The sequence below is a fragment of the Macrobrachium nipponense genome, chromosome 12, assembly GCF_015104395.2.
Source record: "Macrobrachium nipponense isolate FS-2020 chromosome 12, ASM1510439v2, whole genome shotgun sequence".
NCBI classification, from domain to species: domain Eukaryota; kingdom Metazoa; phylum Arthropoda; class Malacostraca; order Decapoda; family Palaemonidae; genus Macrobrachium; species Macrobrachium nipponense.
Genome location: NC_087205.1, coordinates 14012492 through 14031044, shown reverse-complemented (window position 1 = coordinate 14031044; position 18553 = coordinate 14012492). Strand labels below are relative to the sequence as shown.

The 18553-nt window shown below is 35.8% G+C and overlaps 1 long non-coding RNA gene across 1 annotated transcript in view; it reads left to right on the top strand.

Annotated features, from left to right (window-relative positions):
• The window catches only part of LOC135224951 (uncharacterized), a 15241-nt gene extending 1172 nt beyond the window's left edge, over positions 1-14069 (top strand). The window contains exons 2-3 of the long non-coding RNA XR_010316840.1: positions 8908-9078; positions 13586-14069. This is a non-coding gene — a long non-coding RNA (uncharacterized LOC135224951). The remainder of the gene's footprint in view (positions 1-8907; positions 9079-13585) is intronic.
• Positions 14070-18553: the final 4484 nt, after the last annotated feature.

Below are 18553 nucleotides of genomic sequence, written 5' to 3'. Positions count from 1 at the left end.
CTCTTTTTTTTTCAGGTAGAGTGAAACAGCAAATTCAGCTATTGAAAAGGAACAGAAATGGAAGACAACTCGAAATTTTGTATATTGTGTGAGCCCACTGCCAATGACTGTTTTGGAGAAACTGTTCGCGTCATTAGAGGTTTGGATAAAATAATTGAGAGTAGTACTTCAAAAGAGGACAATGTAAAATAATTACTGAAAAACAAGAGCTCTGTTGTTGACCATATGAAATGTAGAAAAGACTACACACGTCGCTTGGAGTCCGCACCTAGAAAAGTTCACACGAACCATGAAATCAGGCAAGAGTTCGATTTTAAATCCCAGTGTATATTTTGCGAGAAGAAAATTGCTTTGGATGTGAGAAAATTTAGGAAGACAACATCTTATGAGTTTAGTGTCGTGGAAACACTAGAATTTAACAACATTCACACAAATGCTGAAAAACTGAATGATAACTGGGGGAGAGAGGTTCTTCTCCGAGTGTCCAATGTCATTGGTCTTGTCGCAGCTGAGGGACCATTGTACATTCTACAAATGCTTCTTGAGCCCAGGCAGTGCAAAGTCAAGAACAGCTACACTACAGGGACGAAAAATGGATAAGGAAAAGTCAATAGCATTTCATCAAACTGTGCGAGTATTTGGAAGAAAATGATAAATGCCAGTATTCTATTGATGAATTAACGTCAATTATGAGTACCTATGAAAACACTGGTATTAATTACGGTAATCAATACTTGAAGAAGAAACTCAAGAACCATTATGGAAATCAAATAACAAAAGTTGATAAGATAGGTAAGAGTGGAGTGGTGTGTTTCGCTGAATGTATGAAAGATTTTAACAGATGAATGGTATGATGCACAAGAAAGTGATCCTGCTGAAGATGCTAGAAGACGGATAGAAACGGTAGATCTAGGGTACCTTTCCGTGGCGGCCCAGACTATGGCAATTGCAGTTTTTTCTATGCAGTTTTACCTGCTGAACAAGAATTTTAAGTAATATTTATTCGAACGACTGTATTTAACCCCCAGGGGCCAGTACTAAACACGGCGAAATACATTGGATGCCCAAGTGCCTCAGCGGCGTGGTAGGTATGGTATTAGCGTCCAACCTCGGTGGTCGCGGGTTCGATTCTCGGTCATTTAATTGAGGAGTGAGAGAAGTGTATTTCTGGTGATAGAAGTTCTTTCAACGTGGTTCGGAAGTACGTAAGGCAGTTGGTCCCGTTGCTGAATAACCACTGGTTCCATGCAACGTAAAAAGCCCCATACAAACAAACATTGGACTCCCCAATCCCTAGTGGATGTCGTATCTGCAGGTACGTTTCTTGCAGGGTAATTCTAAAGAATAGTTCTGCACGAACTGCAAGTAACGTAACCGCGGATACGACATCCACTAGGGTTTGGGCCATCCAATGTATTTTGCCGTTTTTAGTACTGGCCCCTGGGGTTTAATTAGAGTCTTCTGAATAAATATTACTTCAAATTCTTGTTCAGTAAGAAAAATAACATAGGAAAACGTCAATTGCCATAGTCTAGACCACCGCGGATTGCTTCTCTAGAAATACCATAGAAACTGCTGCTTACAATTGTGAGGTATTCCCTTCAGCAGAGCAAGTAATTTCTGGAAATTGTGAGCTTGTTCCAGATTATCTTCGTATGTTAATTGATGGAATCTTGAAACCGAAAAAAAATTATAATCAAATACAAAGAAAGTCAATCGGTATACAGCATGCTATCATTGCTGCTGTTCGTCCTAGATCATTTGTCTCGCCCATACCAACTGGTCTGGGTGTTCATCTACACAAAGTATGGATCAAGAGTACTGATTGACATCGTTTCTAACCCAGGATTCTGTGCCCCATATAGAGAAGTATTGCTGTATGAAGCATCAGCTACAATGAACCCATCAACTGCAGTAGATCCACAGTCATAATGTTGCAACTTAGGTGGTCATAATACATTCCACTCAATGGGAGGAATCAAGTGTGTGACACCGGCAGATCAAGTTCATGAAATCACGCCCATTCCCAGGGCTGAGAGAATTGACTGTGAGGCATTAGCAACTCAGGGACTAAGCAAATTAATTGTGTACCATATGCCTATGACAAAGGGCTATTCATTTTTGACTGCTGAAGACAAATACTTGTACAAGAACCTGCAAGTGTAAAACTAGCCCAACAACTTGACACATTGTGGATATGTAGCACATGGCTTCAAGGTCTCCCATGCCCGAATTGGAGTGGATTTATGAACAATGTATACAGTAAAAGCTCATCTTACAAGACATCAGCTGTACTACCTGTACCATTTGTTAATCTTGATCCTACCATCCCTTCTACGATATACACTTGCCTCCTGAGTGCTGCGGAAGAAGGTCTAAAGAGAGGACAGTCTACATTCATGGTTACCTTTGACCGACAAACACTTTGCTCCAAAGCTTGTGATATGGTTATTGCTGCTGGTCCCAGTAGCCCTCTTTCCCGTGTCACTGTACGCCTTGGAGGGTTTCATCTTATGTCCTTTTTAGGAGCTATAGGGACCATAATGGCTGGAAGTGGCCTTGAGGAACTGTGGGAGACAGTGTATGCAAAGAACAGTGTTGTTCATATGATGACTGGACGTGCTTATGCCAGGAGTCTTCGAGCTCATTTCTTTACTCAACTTGTATTAGCAGTACTATTGTTGGAGTCATCTTCAGTTAATGAGACCCTTAAGAAAGACTTACAAACTTGCTGCATGTCTTTGTTTGACAACACTGAAACACTGGAGGTAACAGCAAATTCAAGTGCTTTAAAGCCCATCATGAATCAACTTGAAATGAAGCTTACAGATGTTGAATCATGTGGAAGAACCGAAAAGCTATGGGTACAGTATTTTAGGTGTATTACAATTGTGAAATTCTTCATAAGGTCGGAGCGTTGTGGTGATTGGAATTATGCAAAGTCTGCTCAAGTCTATCTACAGCAAATGCATAAACTGGAAAAAGTCATGAAACCAGAAGAGTTTAAAAAGTTTGCAACCGAGGGATATTTCACAATTAGGAGATCTGACAAGTTCTGGTCAGGGATCTGGACCGATATAATATTTGAGCAAGTCCTCATGCGTTCCTTCAAAACATCTGGAGGTCTCACCCGAGGATGTGGAATAACACCATCAGTTAACGCTAAATGGGTTAAGTAAATGCACGCAACAGCCAGTATCATTAATGCTGTTGAGTCTGTTAGTGGAGTTACTGCTACCACTTCAGAACAGCATATTGACCTTCGTGAATCTCTGCAGACTCGTGATCTCACTGACATGAATACCTTCAAAGATTGGCTGGCTGTACACAGCCCATACAACTGACCAACATCTATCCTAATCTCCATATCGAGTGGTATTGTTGCCAATGAAAAAGTGAATTGTGATGAAGCCTATACAGTTGGAAGAGCATCAATGAAAACAAGGGAAGGAAAAGTATTGAGATATTCACCTACAGCGAAGAAACATCAGGTCGTTGTCATCTGTAACAAAATCACTTATGATTAATGATACACAGATTACTGTCAATGCAAACCAGTTATTCCATCGAATTATATGCGTTGCTAGAAGTGATTCTGACCTTACATCATATCTGGGCTATGAACTTGCACCTCAACCACCTTCCCTCTTTGGTGATTTTTCTATGAGAAAAGCAAAAAAATATCCTCTTTTACCAGTCATCGAGGCATTGGCACCATGTGAAAATGTTCCTGCAGCTGGAGCAGTGTATATTTTAGATGGTGGGTACCTTCATCATGTTGTGTAGCAATGTCCTGCCACATTCGGTCAGATATGTTCTCAATATACATCGTTCATTAAACAGAAGTACAGGAACGCTCACACAGAATTTGATGGCTATGACACTCACAGTACAAAAGATGAAGAACACTTTCGTCTAGGAAGGACACAATCATCTAGAGTTATAGCTGTAGAAAGCCACATACAAGTCCCGGTGTCTCAATAGGAGTTCTTAGGAAATATTAAAAACAAGATAGGATTGATCAAATTCCTATCTACCCATCTGGAAGCTGCTGGCTGTTAGGTCCATCAGGCAGATGCTGAAAGATTGATAGTAACAACAGCAACTCATTTACGAGATTCAGGACAAGAATCGGTTATTGTGGGGGAGGACACTGATCTTCTTGTGCTCTTAATTGCTCTTGCCAAACGTCAGACTGATATCAAAATGATAATCCCAGCAAACAAAGCACATCCTGATAAAATATTCAGCAGTGAAAGAATTCAGAGCAAAATGGGGGACATGACTGACAGCTTGCTCTTCCTGCATGCAATAACAGGTTGCGATACAACCTCTGTTCTGTATCGCAAGGATAAAAGGGTTCCTTATGAAATATTACAGGAGGATCCTGTACTAAGTCACAAGATGCAAATTTTCAATGACCTCCAGGCATCTGCAGATGATATAGCTGCCGCTGGAGAAGCATTTCATCTTGTCCTGTATGGAGGAAAGCCAGAAGATAGTCTTGATAAACAAAGTACTTCGATTACTTAAGGACGATAGCTAAACAGCCTGTACATGCCAAATTTGATCTAGCTACACTTCCTCCAACATCAGCAGCAGCACGCCAACATTCTTATCGTACCTTCCATCAAGCACAACAGTGGCAAGGGATTACTCAAGACCCCACTAACTGGGATTGGAAGTTAGAAAATGATCGACCAAGACCAGTAACATCACTTAAAGTGCCTGTACCACATTCCCTACTTCATCTTACAACTTATAATTGTAGAAAAGGTTGTGAACTGAACTGAGAGTGCAGGAGAAGTGGAATCCCTTTTACACATATGTGTGGGTATTGTACTGAGCATGGGTGCAATAATCACTGTTCACTTGATGAAGATAGAGGAGATCTAGATGGATATGTAGAAGAGCATAGCGAAACTGAAAATGAAGACTATTCTCAACCCTTACAGAAAAGAAAAGGAAATAATTTACGAGAAATAATATAGAATGATTCATATTTTTGTTTTACATAATTAATGCATAATCCCTTGTGCATAAAAATGGAGTTTCATCAAGAAGTTATTTTTGTCTGTACAGCTGTATAGTTGAAAACGAATTTTGATAATTTTCCATATTGTATCATATTGCAAGTAGTTGCTGGTTATATGCTCAGTTCACTACATAATTTTTATGGTAATTGTGGTTATGTGACCTAGAAATTATCCTCAACTAATTATAATGTATTCAAACGAAGATACCCTCACAATGGTGCGTCCTAGAAGTGTCACTTTGGTGTCTCAAATATTTGAAAGACAAGAAGATTCTGCATATTGTTTATTTAGGTAATAATTTTGATATACCAATTATTTTCCAATAGCAGGAATAGGAATATTCCTGTCAACTATGAGTAACATAATTTTTTAAAAATAAAGGCCCATAATTTCATACTGATGTATTTAGTACTGATGAAATTTATTCAAATGGCTAATAGAACTACCATATAATACAAAATAATGTATATTTCATCTAGCAGTTTTATTTTTTTACCCTTTAGGAGCTATAAATGAGAAAAACTGAAAAAACCAAAATGGTCGCCATTTTGTGGCCATAACTCGAAAACCCGTCACTGGAGTGTTTGGGACTTTTTGGATGAAGATAACTCAAATCACCTTTACATATTCCCAAAGTTTCAGTTTGTCATTCTAAATTTTGAGGTTTGAGGTAAAATTGAGCTAATTGTACTGTACTAAACATACTCTCTGCATACTTGATGTTATGAGGTTAGTGCTGTTTAATGTTTTAGTTGGGATTAATTTATAAATTGTAGTTCTTTGGATGTTGCTGGTAAAGTGAGCAAAGGGTCCCTGTCATTACCATTACCTTGCAATCTCAAGTAACAATGCCTGAAATTTTAGTACTGTGATGGGTGCAAATTTGTCTTCACATATCATTTAACTGCATCGTCCTTGCTTTTCTTGTAATTAGGAGGTTATCCTGTACTGTATGTAGTATTAAACGTTAGTCAACAATGTCGAAACAATAAATCCATTATAGCAAAATTATTGCAATATGCTTAAAACTCTTTTCCAAATAAAATGTTTTGCAGGCAGGTAGTGTCTTACTGAACACTGAAAAGGAAGGAAAATTGAATAGAAGTAAAACTGAAATTTTTGTCAAAGTCATGGGGTTATAAACTCCATAGTAATAATAAGATAAATGTACCAAACATGTGCTCTTTATACTGAGGAGTTCCAACAGAGCCCATTTTCGTGAACGAACATATGGGAACTCAATTATTTTGCAGAGCTTTTATATATCCTGTAAATATCTTGGCTTAGCACTCCTTTCCAAAGGGAGAGATGCTATAGTTTTCATAATTTTGTATGTGGTGCTGCAAAGAGTTTTACCCAAATTCCTCCTCATTATAATGATTCCTTTTTGGACACAGTTTAAATCTTGTAGGCAAGCTCCTCCAATCTGTACACTGACCTAAATTTTGTTTATATTTTACTGATTACCTTTATTACCTACATTTCTCAAATTTCTGTTCGTAGATTTCAACAATCTTAACATTTTGCAAACAGGTAGGGGCTGGTAAAAAATGGTGACCCATGAAATCTTAAGATTTTCACTGTCAGTGTAAATGCCTAGAGATATCACTATATGTTTAGACAAAGCAATAGTACTAGGCTATGTTTAGGGTTGTTCACATGGTTCACATGTTCTAGATACTGTAGTCTGCATTTTACACCCAACCACAGGGTCAGGATACAGATTAGTTAAACTTTGCTAGTTAAATAATTCAGAGTAATACACGGTTATTAAGAGTCCTAGTAAAAGTATTGATGTGAATGTGAAATAAAAACAATGAGGGCACATATTAACCACGAACTTGAGAGCCACATGCAATTGTACAGACTGGGTTACACTTTTGTCGAACTAAGTGTACAGAGTAGAACACTTGCTGACCTTAACAAAGAATATGGTGTGTTATCATGTCATGAATAGTACCATCAGACTTTTGATGGTTTAACTGTAAGAGATCGTACCAGTCTTTTGTCCTTTAGGCCTCGTCCACACGGTCGAGCTTTGGTCGACGAACTTTGTCCGATGGGACGTCAGAAGTGGAGAAACCACGAGAAAAGTCAGAACTTTGCCGCGGTTTCTCCGCTTCTGACGTCACATCGAACAAAGTTCGTCAAGCAAAGCTCGGCCGTGTGGACAGGGCCTTACATTGCAATTTTTTTGGAGAGAGCTTTTCAATGGTTTCTTAGTAGCAATTACTTGAAGGACTTGCTGAAAGGATGTTCTTGAATGAGAGGTGAACATTAGCCCAAGTTAGGCCAAATAAAAAAATTGACAAGTAGACAGGAATAATTCCTAGAAAACCTATAACAACTTGACGCAAGGAGTAACTCAGCTTGGTTTCAAGGAATGCAGTAGGGAATATTAGTACTCTTGTATCGTGTACCATGCATATTGGTGTAATGATTTCTCTTTAGAGTTTACATTGGGAGCAGAGGAGACAAGGATGAAACCCCCTTGTAAACTTCAGCTAGCTTCTTGAAAGTTATACAAAATGGATTCTTGTTTCTTTGCAAATAGGGTGGGTTCTTGAAACTACTTTGACGAACTGTAGTCTTGTGAAGGTGACAAGTGCTTCTCATTGTGTTTCTATACAGAACTTATACTTTGTACTTTGTTAATGAAATAGAGATTGTTGGATGCTATATACTGTGGTAGAGAAAAAAATTGTCGTCGATAATAAAACATTCCTTAAGCTTGGGTACAAAAGATTAAATAACCATTGAAATAATCATTGAATAGACTAAATAATATATTATCTTGTACCTGTATTAGCCATTGTTTTCATGCTGTCATTTATGACTTGAATATTGTAAACCTGAGTCAGCTCAGTTCACTAGGACAATATTGTAAACCATACACTCAATTTTGCAACTTTACCTGCTGGATAATTGTCTGCCTTGAATATGCACGAGACCACAAAAATAGCACCTTTGCTTGGGTCTTACACTTCTGAATGCTTTATCTTTGCTTCTTGTATGTGGTTTTCATTACTGCCACGTTATTGAGTGGTGGCATCAGCATAGGCCCAAAGACCTCTATATCATCAGGTACTCCTTCCTTGTTGTATATATTTTGCTCTCCTTGCCTATGGGATGACAGCAAGCCTACCACACACACACACTGTCCCACCGAATGATTGTCACCATAAGCTTGCACGTCGAATCATATTTTTTTGTAGAATGTCTTGTTTCAACCTGGTGTTCCATTGGCCTCTCACTAATTTATATAGTAATATAAATTAAAATCTTCACCTGAGACAAGTGAATGTTTTCATTTTGTTGATTCATCTGCTCTTTACTTTCTACTATTCAAAATTGCCTCAAATGCATCTTTTACTTTGAGAGATGCCCATCAGTCTCTGGAAAACTGGGCATCATGGCACGTCTTGACTTTGCTTCCCCCTTTAATCTGATGTTCAGCTCTCCCTCACAATGAGGTATCCCACTGACCATCAGCCAATCTTCCATCAGTGTATTCCATTCTCTGAAGGAGCCCGTTGTCGTGACATATTAGCATTTCTTATGGGAAATAGACTTTCAATGAGTTCATCTGGGCGCTGTGTTCCCCATTTTGGACAGGATGGCTCTTCCAATCCCATCTGTAACTGCCCAAGTCCCTCAGTAGTGCTGCAGTTGTGGTGGGTTGTTCTTGGAGTAACCCTAGGTGATGGCCTTGCAAATCTGCTAATTGTATCTAGGACAGTCTGAATCACCTCAGGTTTGCATTTTATGAAAAATACAAATTAATTTGTCATATTTACATTTTAATGTCATTGTATGATTGCTTCAATTTATTAAAATCTTATGTAGCTAATTTTCTTATCTCTTCTTACAGGTCCAAGAATTTGGCAAGTAGTTGCAGAGTACTTGAATTACTTTGGTCCATGAAGCTGACATTGAAGTTGTAATTTTCTACATTTGTTGGAGTTCTTCATAAAAAAATAAAGATTAAACTTTCAAGATCAGCTGAAGGATATTTTACCTTAATGACATGGATATACCAAAGGCAAGTTGAGGAAATTTATCTGGTTAATGTAGAATTACAAGGAATATTGTATTTGGAGGATGCAGGTGAATTTAGATTTCAAAGCTTTCAAGATTTCAATTTGAATGTGAACTAGAACGTTGACTATATAACTGGATTGAAGATTTCCCAGTGAAGCAAATCCATAGTAGTCTTGGTCAGGCCTTGCACTTAGTTTGATAAAAGTCAAGTGGATGTTTGATAAAAGTCAAGTGGATATTGGTCAAGTTTTCACAGTAAATCCTTAATACAGGATGATTCAAAAGACCCTATTTCATGAGTAAATATTTTATGAAGGAAAAATAGCAATAAATGAAACTTATAATACAAGTATTCTACTAACAGTCAAGTTTTATTTCACATGTCACAAGTACTTAATATGGCCACCCCTTGCGGCACGCACATCATCAATACGATATGAGAATTCCTCCCAAACATGTTGAAGCACATCAGGATCAATTGAATTGATCGTTGTTGTTATTCGATGTTTTAAGTTTTCCAGATGGGGCGCCTCCCCACTGGAGCTTATCAGTTGGAGCATTTTTAAATTAAAAACTGCCTGTTTGTTCCACCTTTGCCAACTAACCTGGAAAACTTAAAACATCGAATAACAACAGCGATCAATTCAATTGATCTTGATGTGCTTCAACGTGTTTGGGAAGAATTCTCATATCGTATTGATGTTGTTCGTGCCGCAAGGGGTGGCCATATTGAGCACTTGTAACATGTGAAATAAAACTTGACTCTTAGTAGAATACTTGTATTATAAGTTTTATTTTTTGCTATTTTTCCTTCATAAAATATTTAATCATGAAATAGGGTCATTCTTTTTTAATCACCCTGTATATTGTATTAACTATAGTTTTAAAAATTTGAAAAGTATAATGAGGAGGTACTAGTTTAAATATTTAAATTTCAAGTAGCTTGAGTACTACTACACAAATTAGAATAAGGTTCCAACAACCCCAAAAAAGTGAATTACTGACAAGTGTGATAAAAATAAAGTATTACATTTTTCATTGGTAAGGAAGGTAGCAGTATTTTTATTGTATAAACAGCAATTTTGTTTGGTCCTTGATTTGTATTTATACAGGTCATCCTGTTCCTTCAGAGGTGTTTACTAGGCACATGGGCTTCCTATTTTTGAAGACTGTTCTCTATAACATATTTTGCTGCTTAACCAAGATTTAATTTCTATTGTAATATTGAGCTAACCATATGTTTTTTTAGTTTGAACTGAAAGATTGCATAGGTTGCTAGGTGCCTAACAGAATCTGAAACATATAGATAATAGCAGCATTCATTGTAAACTACGTAATTAATGTTAAATCAGACAAGGTCAGTGTTATACATTTTAGTATGGAAGCCCTCATTTTGTCAACGAATTCGTGTGTGTGTGTATTGTCTACCAAAGAATGATGGTAGGACTGTCTAAAGAAGGTATATAAGAAGACTTAGATTGAAGGAGATATAGTATTTGACACATTCAGTATGTTGTACTGGAAATTCTCGGTGCAAGGTAGCCCTATATTTTGTTAACATGTGGATTTCATCCATGGTGAAAGAGCTGTAGGAAAATAAAACAACTATGTGAAGGAAGGATCAATTTACTTCCAAAGCAGGAATACATCATATAACTAGGCTGTGCAGGCTTTAGCAAATACTGCATTGGAGTTAAGAGAGAAGCTTGTTGAAGAGCAGAAGAATGGTATGTGGTCATTTGTCTTATAAGAGAAAATGCTGATAGAATTTGGGGTGGTGGGGGGCGGGGGAAGATCTAAGATTGCAGATGTAATGCAGGTTATGCATGGTAAATTTAAGAGTGTGAGGGAGTAGTTGTTAGCAAAGTGTTAGGGTTGTAATTAAATGGGAACATAGAAAGGTTGTGATAAAAATGGGAGCATGGAAGGGTTGTTATTAAATGGGAACATGAAAGTGACTATGAGAAGTTGTGGTAGTGTATGTTGGCAGAATGAGTTCAGTGGTGGTGTTATACCTCATGTTAGAATGGAGAAATTGAAAATAATGGCAAACCGTGAAAATTAACTGATGAACACTAACGTGGCAGGTAAGATCGTAAATGTAGTGCAAACAGGACGTATCCATTATTACACATTAAGAAATGGAGATTCCGTTAGTTATTAAGATATGGATATATGCATAAATGTTTGTACATAAATATCATCACAAGGATAAATTACTTTCAACTAATTCTGTAATGGTCTACCATACTATATATTGAACACTATAAAAAATTAAGGATTCCTTCTGGTGAACCACTTTAATGTAGATTATGGAAGGGGGCGTCTCCCAGGAAATCAGCCAGATAATGAATATGTAATCATAGCATAATCGAGAAACTAAAAGTTGGAAGGTGTGCTGACTGTAGGAAGTAAGACCTTGGCTTTTAAGTAAAAGTTGCTGAGCATAGGAGTTGTTGAGCGGATATTCATGAAAAATATCTTCTTTTGTTGTGAAGTTATTGGGTCTGTTTTTAGTATCATACCGAATCTGTATGAAAGAAGGGTGAAAAATGTTGAGGGTAAATGTTGAAGTTAGAAAGTTTTTCAGTTAGAGAAGCTGAGAAGACATTTGAAGATGGGCAAATTAAGTCTAGCCAAAAAATTAGTATTAAAATTCTACATCTTTATTTTTGGCTTTATTTTTTGGCAGGATTATTTTGCATTGTGGAAAAGCTGGAAGAATTTTGGTACCAATACCTTGTATCTAGGAGGCTACAGGTGTATTTACTTACTAGCACTCGAGAAAATGTGTTGAGGGCCACTCTTATTTTTAAGGAGGAAAATGTTGCTATTTCTATTAAGTTTTTGTTCATGTTACCTCAATGGATTTTTCATGTTACCTCAATGGATTTTTCATGTTACCTCAATGGATTATTTTGATGTGTGAGAGTTTTAAAGAAGTCTGGTATTTCAATGAAACTTTAAGAATATTAATTGTTCACTAAATATGTAAATTAGCTAAAATTTTTAACGTTAGTATGGATTCAGCCTAGCCATGGAAAACTGGCTGTGTATATAAGTTTTTAATTGAAATTAAGTAGCTGCGTAAAACAAACTTACTTTAAAATTTCAGAATAACTTGGTAACCCATCAAAATCATGAAGTTGTGCTATTTGCATTTTTACTGCCTTGTTACTGTCAATAATTTCGTAGATTTCTGGTGAAGGAAGTGAATTGTACAATTAAAATGGTATGTATTATAGAGAAAAAACTCAAACAAGTTAAGAATATCAGTTCTATGGTTTGGCTACTGAAAACAACAAACATCCTGCGTATAGATAACAGAGTAATTTACTTATAGGGCGGATATTTTTGGCCGGAGCTTTCATTTAAGTTGTATTCCTTTAAATGTTGACTGCATTCATTTTAGAATAAACTTCTAGCAGGTATTAGTTAGGAAAATAGTCTAAAGTAAGGTCAGTTGTTTTGTAAGTTCTAAAATGATCATATTACAACGAGATTTTGAGCACTTTAATGCAGGTTACATTTCATTTTCAAGGTAGGTATTTCAAATTACTTAGAATGTTTTATTGCTTAATACAAGCTAGCTTCTTACGAACTTGACAGTTTTTTGGCTGCAGCATGAAATATATTACAATGATAAAAGATTTAATAAAAAAGGTTTATACTATTTAAAAATTATTTTGCATAGAATTTATATGAATTGTAAATAGTAGAATCTATATGAATTGTAACTTGGAGATTTAAGGAAAGAGCGAAGCTGTAATGCTACCCACAGACATTCCAAAATAGTTTAAGTATTTTAAACTTATGAATTTGTTTAGACATTTTAACGAGAGCAATATAGCAAGAGAATGATGGAACAGATCATAGAATGCAGTCTGCTTTTCATGATGGAACTGAATTTTAATTGACTAGAAAATATATAGTGTTTCTAATATAATTCTGAATGTAACTGCCCAGATGGTAATGTAAAGATGTTACCAACTTTGTTCAGAAAATCCAGGTGCCCAGATAATTGACTGTACTCCCATCAACGTAATCCTGTAGGGTAATGCAGTATATTTTCTCAACCCTGTATTTTTTTTTTAATAAAGTCCTCTGTTTGCCCATCACTTTACAGTGTTTTTTTATCTTTTATCTTATGGGTCACTTTTGAATGGATGGATTAAAATATTTTTCTTTAACGCATTCAGTTTTCATATTTACTGTATCTAGTTACTAATCTCATCCATCCATCCAGCTGAATACGGTCTAAGTAGCATATTGCTTCACGTAACATAAATATTTTGTTCAATAGCTTTTTATTGTATGTCAAAAGTTCTTGCTTTATTTCATAGCCAGTGCAATTCATTACGAGCTTGACTGTGTGAAGATAATAATTATCTAAACAGCCTTTTCAATTAGTCCTCAAAATTTTCAATGAGTAATTTGGTAGAACTTTTATCTTGTATGCTAAGGAAATTTTACTTTTCACCAAGTGATCCGACTGTTTTTCTTTGCAGATATGTACAAAACAGGAAGCTTCAAATAAGTGAATATTGGAAGTCGTAGAGGAAAGGATGGTCTATTCTACATGAAGTAGTAGTCTTTCAGAGGCTCCAGTAAGAGTACGGGAACTGAAATCTCGAGAAATTATTACCTAGCAGTCATCAAGAAGCTATTTAAGTCTCGCCCTTCTAGGTTTTCAAATGGAGAAACTACCAACGGCAAGCCAACAATTTTAAGATCAAGTTACAAGCCAAATTGTTCAGTTGCTGTCAAGAGTACTCTGTTCTCTGGCCTTCTCAAGTTGGCATGACTAACAAGAACGAACAACCAACCATACATAGTTTTAGGCCAACATATCAGTGAAGCCCAGCGCAGAAATAAAAAGTGAAAAATTTCCGGTACGATGATCAAGTCGGCCATCAGACTTAATAATTTTTGTACTGTGTAATACGGTCGTTAAGTCTGTCATCGGACTTTGTAATTTTTTTATTTTGACAATAAAATACACCAAGTTTCGGGACACACTTTTATTTAACTATTAAAAAGTAGTTGTAAAAGAAGCAATGGAAATTTATAAAAAAAAAAAAAAATTTCTTCCCCTCTGAGCCAACACAACAGCAACTCTTGGAGGCGAGTGAGTGTTCTCAGCAGAAGGCAAAAAAATCTGGTGTCTTTGTCACCTGTCCATTTCGGAAGAGGTGTCGAACTCTTGACATTTATGAACAGGAAAGTCCAGGTTTCAACATCTGGTTACTAAGATGGAAGAGGATGTCCTCTTTAAGTTGTGGTTTTCTGTTCAAATAATTGTGGCTTACAAGATCAGGGTTATCTTTCTTTTAAACGATACTTGACAACTCTGTAGTTAGCGTTGCCAACGATAACAACTTAAATTGGTATAACTGGCATGGCTAATGTCGATTTTTGATAATCTTCAGTTGGCATAGAAAACGTTTACTATGAATTCCGTTTAGTTTACGTTCGACCATAAGTTTTCTTTGTGGCCAATTAACTCTCAAAGCATATAACTTATGAAAAGAAAATGGGTTTTGACACTGGTTCATAGTATACTTTGATAAAACGTAACCTTGAGAAGCCATAGAGCAGAGAGCTCGCGCGCGCGCGCACAGAGAGAGAGAGAGAGAGAGAGAGAGAGAGAGAGGAGAGAGAGAGGGTCATTGTGTACTTGGATAAAACGTAACCTTAAGAAGCCAGGGGGAGAGAGAGAGAGAGAGAATTCAAAATTTTGTGATCTCTGTGAATACAGATTAAGCTTGAACTAAACGATGATAAACATTTATGCAATATATGGCTTAATTCCTTCATTAAAATTTCCTTCGTTCACCAACTTTCAAAATAAGTCATGATTAATCAAAGCTTAAGAGATTTAATTTTCATTACTTTGGTAAAAATACTTTTAAATGAAATTATATTATTGAATATTAGTCTGTTATTTATAGTTTATCCCAAGGAACTTTTATTCATAGGTAGTCATTTAAGTAGAAAGATATGGCCTTATAAATTTCTCTTTTTGACTTAATCGAAAACAGCAGTTTGAAAAGAAGGCGGTGTTTGTTAACTCATCAGATGCCTTGAAAAGGATTTTTTAAAAATAATACTTTCACAACAAGTGCTTTGAGAAATAGCATTGGTTTTAAAAATAGTATTTGAAAATTATTCATACCGAAGTCTTTTTAAAGCTTATTTTTATTTAGTGAACTCTGTTAATGGCACATTTAAAAAAACTTATTTCAAAGGTTCTTTTTAAAAATTGGAAATAACTTTGCAAATAGTTAACAAGAAAAACCAATAAATACATAACATTCCTTTATTCGCTAATGGGATTACAGCCAGCCACAAATCTATACTACAATCATGGTACAATTACGTCACAAGAGAACCCGCCAGACCACTCCAAAAGCAGAAGAGAGAACGCAAACTCACAATCTGCCTTTCAAGAGATCGCCACCATCCCATATTAAGTGATTGAGTCGGGTAGAGAGGAGGAGATGCACAGCGAATGTTCTCATTATCTCTTGCTTCGTCCACCAGAGAGATAATAAAATCGGACTAACGTCGCCTTCTACTGCACATGGACCACCAAGGCATCATTTGAGTTGGCGCTGCGTAATAGATTCCGGGGCATTCCACAGGGGAGGTATCCCTTACAATTTCCCCAGAGCTTTAATAGTTGAAATCTAGCGTTGAAAATCTATACTACGGGACTCGCCCTAGTTCTAGATTCTCTTGCACGCCACATGGGTGATACCCTGGACAATTTTCCTAGAGCTTTATTTAACTTATATTGAAATTCTAGCTCTGAAATATCTCCAGTATGGAATTTTTCTACTTCATGTTTAATATTTACGCCTTATCATAACCGAAAACATTGTCTAAAGACTTCCAGATATGCCATAGTTAAAATTCAGTTAATTCCACCCATAACCGTTTCTACTATCAAAGTTGTAGTGGAGTTAAGATAAAGGACGAAGATTTATTATCTATTTAATTTCCCTATCCTGGGTGTAGGGCAAAAAAAATAATTACTTAACACACTAATGATCTGTGTAGTGATTCATCAATAAGTAAAAATTTGGTAACCTAACAGTTTCAAGGTGTAGTAATGAATACAGCTTTGCAAAATGTATGGTGTAAGAGAGAGAGAGAGAGATAAAGGAATCGCAGTGCAATTCTACGTTAAAATCAAATTCAACTAAATTAATAGTACTGCCAAGATTAAAGTTAAAATCAAAACTAACGCCACCAAAACAGAATTAAAATCACCGACACAAAATTTAATATTGAATCTAAATGTATGACCATGACAGAAAGACAGGAATTTTATTAATCTTTATAGCAAAAAATTTGAACTTATTAACTGTAAAATCTGGAATTGAGCAAAAACTACTCGAGTGTAGTTACTGTTATATAACTATTAAAACGTAATTCTATTATTTAGTTTTCAAAGTTCTGATACTTTACTTTAACATTATCATTTAAATCCAGGAGACTAATGAACTGATAATTGCTATTAAAATACTCATTTTTTTTTATTTAGAATAATCCCTTGAGAATCGCCCGTATGATAAAATAAGTGGCTAAAAGCAACACATTTTTGCTTCATGTAAAAAAAAAAACTATTTTGTAAGTATTTCATTTTTGAAATTGACTTTTAAAAAGATTTTCTAGTTAATTCGATTGAAACGCAACAACATAGAAGAGGGCTATTCGATCTTAATTTTTCCAAGAGAATTTACTTAAAAAATAAGTTTATATAGAAATTAGCTATCGAATAGTAGCAGGATATAAAAGCAGATAGTGTGTGTTCATAAAAGAATAGTTATAAGGTTTGATTAAGTTAGAACTGTGAGTTATATAATTGTTCTAAAACAAACTATGGCATATCCCATTATATCCCAGTATCTTAATCACTAAAACTATTAATTGTTTACCTCTGAATACTATAGCATAAATGGAACTTAACCTTGATATAGCCTGAATAACGAATGCATACAGGGATAGATGTGTCTTGATAATTATTCCCATGACAGGAGCAATGTTTGACCTAATTTTAAATAAACGACCTATAAAGTTGTTACAGTTGGCATTGAAATTTGTGAATAACATTTTTAGAGAAAATCCTATTTAATTACATTTAACTTTCTACGAATAGATACATGGTAAAAAAAACTAACTAATGCCTCGTAGACCATAGGTTACTATTTAATCAATAGAACCAAACAAATTATATATAATCTTGAATCGAAGTCATCTTGAATAAATATTATTGAAAACTTTAACTTTATCAAATGCAGCCCGAAGACACTAGCAGGGATTCCAATCACTGACATTGTCCCTGAGCAAGGCTTGGAAATTGGATATTCAAATAATTTTTCCTATTATCATTTAGAAGCTAAACCCTTATCTACTTGGAACAAACACCCCTCAGGGGCGATTGACTTGAAATTCTCATTAAACATTCAGTATAATGGCCATCATATTAACCAGTTTGAAAGGACAAAAGCATAATCTTCCATCTAACAGAAAAACGACAGAGGAAAAGTGGAATATATTTTATAGTTAATAAGTAATCAGGACCCGTTCCAATTAACCTAAGATAAGCTTAACAGTCAAAGCGATGATATAACGGTGGCTGATGGCTGAAAATGACAGTGATTCAGTCAGCTTTGGAGGTCCATCAGTATAGTAAACAAATCAAAGAACCACCTGATTTGAAGCCCTCAGTGAAGTTCAGCTGAAAAGTTGGAAAACTGGCCCCCCGAGAGAGAGAGAGAGAGAGAGAGAGAGAGAGAGAGAGAGAGAGAGAGAGAGAGAGAGACCCAAATAATGGAACCAATGGCTCCAAAGAACTAAATCCAAAAGAAATTTCCTAGTTAAATTATATCAGGAGACGAATGATTTTTTATCATTATTATTAATTATTTCCTCACACAGCACCACCTTCCATGGCCACGTAGTTAATGGAATGAAGCTAATTTTAAACCCAACACAAATAAATTTAAACAAAAAATTTAATATGTACTGGAAATACTCGGGTATGACCTTTCAATCACAAATCCAACTTTCAGCTTATTTATTATCTATTGTTACTCAACAATTAAATTTTTAGGCTACTAACAGTCCCTTTACACAAACCGATACTGAAGGTTAGTATTAAAAAGTATAAACTCATTACTGACGAAAAGATCAGTCCTCCTCAAATGGAAATGTATGTTCCCCATTATTATCAGACAAAAACCAAACTATATGACATACCACTATCAGAAGGAAATATTTGATGAACATACTATTAAAAGATTAAATTTTGACCCAATGTTGCACGAAAACAAACAGGAGACAAGAATTTCAGCTCGTCAGACAAGGACGCAACGTTGAACGATAATAATGATTGCTTTTACATAACCTTTTGTACTGTGCAGTAACTGTTGAATTAATTAACATAGATAATGGGTGACAAGTCTGTT